Genomic DNA, 6,000 nt, shown 5'->3' with positions numbered 1-6,000 from the left:
AAGCAGAAAATGCTGGAAAAACTCAGCAGGAAAGAAAGACAGTTAACGTTTCGAGTCTATGACTTCTTCAGAGATGGACAACTCGAGAAGTCAAGAGTCTGACATCTCATTGGCTCATTGCATTGTCAATCAGTATGATGTTCAGGAACTGTCATGGCGACGGCCAGACCAATGAGGAAAGGTAGCGGGCGGGAGCTATACTTGAGACGCAAGACGTAGAGGGGCGACGCGCACAAAAGCCTCGGCGGAGTGATGGACGTCCGCGCTGTCCAATAGTAAGCGGCGGATTGAGCGTGGATTGGGCGGGCCCCGAGGCTGCCCAGTGAGAGCGGGAGACGGCGGTTGGGCGGGGCTTAACGGTTGCCGGGAGGGGAAGGTGTTGTTGGTGCTGCCGCTGCTGCTGCTTGGGGCCGGTTGGAGGTGAGGAAAGAGCTCGAATGTGTGAGGGGAAAAGGGCAGGGGCGGCGGCGGTGGTGGGGGGTGGGTTTAGGGAGCGGCGGCGGCGGGGTCTTCACCTCCCGGTTGAGCGGCCGGTGGGGCTGACGGGCGGGGTGGGAGCGGCCTGTGGGTTGTCAAGAGGACGAAGCGCCGCTTCTTCCCCCCCCGCCCCCAAACCCCCTGTGGCCACCGGCCTCAGCTTCCCTCACAACAACTTTACAATAATATAGGAACAATATAAATTGGGTGAAAGAAACCGCAGGCCCAGTGTACTCACCATCTTAGATCCATTTGTGTCTGTTGATATTACATTTCTGGACGTTTTGAAGCATTTAAATTAAGAATTTATGATCATTTAAAAAATGTTATTTGGTTAAAATTCGTTTTCCTTCTCTGGGAGTTCTATAGAATGTAACTATATATTATCCTTGTGACCATGTGCCTTGGGTATTCATCATGTGTGGCCTGGGGCAGAAAACCATTCTGCTTCCCACTTTTGACTTATGGTTCATTGTGATTTTTTTCTTCTGCCTGTCAAAGTCAGCTGGTGGGAGGTGGTCACCTGTCAAGTGTTAAAGTACAAAACCCCCGGCCTTAATATTTGGGCCTTGAATGTGGCCTACCCTTTTACAGTTAACTGCTCAGGTATACACCTTGTCAGAAAGTTGTCTCTCACTGGGGAAATGGCCTATGTAAACGACTGCAGTTTATCTGAGACCATTTGTAGTTGCTTGTAAATTTCTGCCTCCAGGATTGAAGGACCCATCCTGAAGTAGTTGATTCTTTTTCTAAAGTTTGCTTTCAATCTATAGCTAAGTCTCACCTGGAATTTTATGATTTCACGCTAATATGGATATATGTTGTTTCAAACGCTAACATAATTGAAATTGCAGCGAAGATAATGCTTCTCCATTCCAGAATGTTTTATGTTATATTGTTTGTGGATGCTACATTGGTAAGGTGGGAATTTTGCAAATGAAAATTGATAATATATTGTAAAAACAAACATGATATACCTTGCCATTGTGGAATTAATATATGTCAGCAGCTCAAGTAATCTTTGCACTAAATATTTTGTTTATGGAATTGGAGGTACAAAGGTAGATTGTCCATATAAATGAATGCCAGTTTCCGGAACTGTGGATCCCCTATAGTTTGATAGTTCTTTTGCTGATAAAATGAACGTTTGGTCATTTGAAGCCTTGAATTGTTTAAAAAGTAAAGGAACTAATTAAAGAAGGGGTAAGAAATTTAAAACCTTTTATAGAAGGGTGGAAACTGAATCTAATGGTCAGGATATTTATCATATTTACTTAATAAAGTACTTAATTTGATTTGTGGCATCTGGGAAATGTCAAACAAGGTTGGTAATATCTCTGTAAAAATGCTGACAACTTTGTACCAAAAAAAATGCTAACAAAGTCAACATCGCCCAACCCTAGAAGCCCTTGAGAAGGAAGTGATAAGCCACTGCCTTGAATTGCTGCACCCAAAACATTTTTTATTATTCCAGATGCAACTTACCATAACTCTCTGCAAGATAGTACATATCGTGCCCATTATAGCAAAGCCGTAGGTGATGCTTTAATTCCAAGTGAAGCTCAAATGGTTTCATCAATCGTCTAAATTCTTCTGACCTGAAACCTGCTTCACTGCATGTGTTTCATTAATGCATGCAAAATTCAAATGCTTACTACAAGGCGATGCTTTAACTTCAGATAAATATTAAGGAAATACATAATCCATGAAGTTTTTTAACCATTTACAGAGTTAATTTTGTTGAAGTACTGAAGCAAAAGCTTTCACCTTAGTGTGAATTCAGAAGAATTTCTTCCCTTTCCCTTCCCCACTGATTTGAACTGCAGTGATTTTTGTTTCTGTTACTGGGAATTTTCTAGCTGTTGTCTCAGGAACACTGATGGCACTTTTATAGACTATTTTCAACTATTGAGATGTGTACTGCAAGCAGATATCTTGTTGCTGCTTTGCAGTTCGTCACTTGCATGTTATGTAACATGATCCTAAAATGCTGTATTCCTATTTTCTATACTTAAAGCTGGTAGGTACCTGTAGGAAGTGGGAAATTGAAAAGTTGAGCAGAAAAACCATGCTTGTTTGGAAAATAGTTCATGTTTCCTAGCTAGAAATCAAAGACGAAAACACTACTGTCATCCACTCTCCTGACTTGCATTGCATCCCTGAAACTTTGATCATACCTTCTGTTTTGCTGTGAGTGATGCTGCATAAAAGACATTAGTTTCATCTATTTTTACGTGGTAAATAGCTGCATATTGAGCACAGATTTAATCAAGGAACTTGGATTTATGTATAGGTTTAAAATAAGAAATTCAATTAGGATGTTCAAATTGGCTCCTTCCACAGACCCAGTACTGTCTAACCTACTGCACAGTCAGCACAACAGAGTTAATATCCCACTGCATTAAGTTTTGCATAAATAAGCCCTGATCCCCAAAGAGAAATCCTGAAGTATATATCATTCTTTTGCCTATATTTACTCTTAGCCTGCACCTCTTCGCAAGCCATGCTACTGGCCCCACCTTGTCTTGATGGAATATTTAATCATAAATCGGTATCTATCTTTGTAATTTCATTTCAGTTCCTAACCAGATCTTTTTGACAGAATAACTAACACCACATCAGTTGATTTTGTTGATGTCAGTTCCACATACCCATTATTTGTGGGGGTTTGGGAGAAGGGGGTGATTTTTTATATATACATAATCTCTAATCTATCCTGAGGCCCATTCATTTGGAAGTGTGGTTTGCATACACCCACACTTTAAAGGTTGGTCCAGCAAGTCTCAGGTTACTGTGGTGAAATCATCAGTTGGTATTGTCAGATGAAACTGGAGACTAGTTGTCAGCTGTGAAATTGCTCAAAAGGTATCATTGTTAATCATATATAATGTTTGTTTTATGTTTCAGTGCACAACTGTCACTTTTGAGATTTGTACACGATGAATAATGAACCAATATATAGTGACTTCAGGGCAGTAAACCAATTTCAAGAGATCTGGAGAACATTATTGAAACATACAAGCAGAGCATGTTGGTTATTGGTAATCTTGTGTACCACATCGTTACTGAATTGCATTTAATTTACAGCATTAAAATAATCCACACAGTCCAAGTGGTCTGTGCTGGTATTTATGCCCCACACAAGCCCCCTGCTATCTTAACTTTGTCATATCCATCTATTTATTTCTTTGTTCCTCGTGGATTTACCTGGTTTCCCCTTATATCCGTCTATGCTATTTGCCAGAACTACTAAATGTTCCACATTCTCTCAATCCTTTGAGTAAAGAAGTTTTCTCCAGAAATCTTTATTGCATTTATTGATGACTGTCTGTCTTACATTTTGTCCAAAATGGAAGCATCTTCTCTAAGTCTACCCTATCAAACCCCTACATAATTTTAAAGACCTCTGTTGGGCACCTATTTGACAATAATTGCAAACATTAATGGATATTTACAGTTACTGTATATTGCTTTGCAATTCTATGTTGTAATTGATACTAAGGACCAAATGCAAAGGTGAAATAATGGCCAAGAGCAAGTCGCGGTTACTTGTGAAGGCAATGTACAGATTTCACTGTGGAAGTGACCTCTGTTTATATAAGCTGAATCAACCTGTTGTTTCAGTTGCTTGTACATTGCTTACAATTGGATCAAAGTGTAGGTGCCAAAACAGACTTGGGGAAAAGTAAGTTTTGATCTGAAAATAAAACTTTTGCTAATCCAAAGCTCAGAATTGATGGTTTAAGAAAAGGGTACCAAAAGTGCATAAATTACATTTAGAAGCACGTAAAACAAGTTAATCTAAGTCTCTTGTTTTTGTTAGATTTCTTAGGGCCACGTATTAAATCAATATTCCAATACATTTACCTATATTCTAAGTTGCTGATAACAACACATCTCCAGGACCTGATTAGTACAAATCCACCACTGCTCTTTGCAAACCTTCAGGTCTGAGAAATTCAAATGGAACAAAACTGAAGAAAAAATTTGAGCACAAATAAGATTCAACTATCTGATGGGGTTTGTAGGTGATGTGACCCACAGGTCATTTGGGATAACCCAGCAATGCAGGGCTTCTCATTTGTAAAGGCTTCTGAAAGATTTTTAAATTGTCAGATTTGTAGTAGGGGATTTTTAAAAAAAAAACTTTGTCTTTTGGTTTTAAATTTAGGCTGAGAATTCCACTCGTTCTAAAGAATTTTCCACCTTTTCCACATTTGCTTCCTTTTCCTGCATTTTTTCCTTTTGTGGGTGGAGAGGAAGAAACTTTAGGGAGTAGACAAATTCCTAAGTGAAAGGATTTGTGATGATTACATTTTATAAATGAATATGGGTAAAGATAACTCACAGAAATGGAAGATTATAATAGGATGGGCAGGCAAGATGGCCGATGCTATTTGATGTTGCTATGCTACAATCTGTGTGGGAGGGCAGACGTGACCTACACTAACATTCTGCCAGTTACTTCCTGAAGCTGGCTGCAAAAAGCAAGAGAGCTTTCTGGGGATAGTTTTTCCTATAGGAAGGTACCTGGTTTCAGCTTGCCACCTCCCCATAGCCGTGCAGAAATTTTAGATATTTTGTATGACAAGAATCTAGAGCTTCTGTCTCCCAACGTACTGTATCAGTTGAGTTTTAAAGTCCAATTTTAGATAACAGTGACCTGTGTATATATGTGGTATAATTCAGCATTTTCTCTGTATTTAATTCATTTTTGGAAAGGGATATATTGTGTGGTTTAGTCTTATAAATGGATAACTTTTTTTGGAGGGGTTTACCTCAACTTGACTTAGCCCAATCTTTTTTGCTTCTGTGGCAACCTAATATTTGTTAAATACTACATTAAAATTGTAGGTGAAACAAAAGCACCTTGTTGCTTTACAGGTGGTATCAAATGTGTGCAGATAGTCACCAAAAATTATACAATGGTTCTGTATGTATAGACTTTAAAAAAAATCCACAATTGTTCAGTAACTGGTTTCAGTGTTGGTCCATCTGAGAAATGTAGTGTTTGCTGTGAATTGAAGGAGCTATCACAGTCACAATGTAGAATTAGAAGGGAATGAGTAATGATTTCTCCGCAACAATCATTTGCATCTTGAGATGAAGAATTAGGCAGGGTGAAATAAACTAAAATGGTGCAATTTTAAATGACGTGCAAGATCTAGTAGTTGCACACACATCTTTGAAGGTGACACAATATGTTCTGCTTTTTTCTTTTAAAAAAACCTTGGATTTATAAATAGAGGCATAGTGTACAAAAATAAGGAAGCTATGTTAAACCTTTGTAAGTCACTGGTTAGGCCTTAGCTGGAGTATTTTGTCGAATTCTGAGCAGCACTCTTTAGGACGTCAAGGCCTTGTGGTGGGTGTAGAGGAGATTTATTAGAATGGTACTAGATGAGGAGCTTCAGTGTGGAGAAAGTAGAGAAGCTCGAATTGTTTTCCTTGTAGCAGAGAAGGTTAAGGGGAAATTTTAAAAAGGTGTTAATTTTTGAGTTCTTGATTAGAATAAGCATATAA

General features: G+C 38.9%; 1 protein-coding gene across 1 annotated transcript in view; it reads left to right on the top strand.

Annotated features, from left to right (window-relative positions):
- Nucleotides 1-336: 336 nt before the first annotated feature.
- Nucleotides 337-6,000, top strand: part of LOC144668230 (monoacylglycerol lipase ABHD2-like) — an 83,893-nt gene continuing 78,229 nt past the window's right edge. Inside the window, exon 1 of the mRNA XM_078530000.1 lies at nucleotides 337-420. The gene's annotated coding sequence lies outside the window, so the exon portion shown is untranslated. The remainder of the gene's footprint in view (nucleotides 421-6,000) is intronic.

The sequence above is a fragment of the Cetorhinus maximus genome, chromosome 26, assembly GCF_964194155.1.
Source record: "Cetorhinus maximus chromosome 26, sCetMax3.hap1.1, whole genome shotgun sequence".
NCBI lineage: Eukaryota > Metazoa > Chordata > Chondrichthyes > Lamniformes > Cetorhinidae > Cetorhinus > Cetorhinus maximus.
This window is presented reverse-complemented; position numbering and strand designations above follow the sequence as displayed.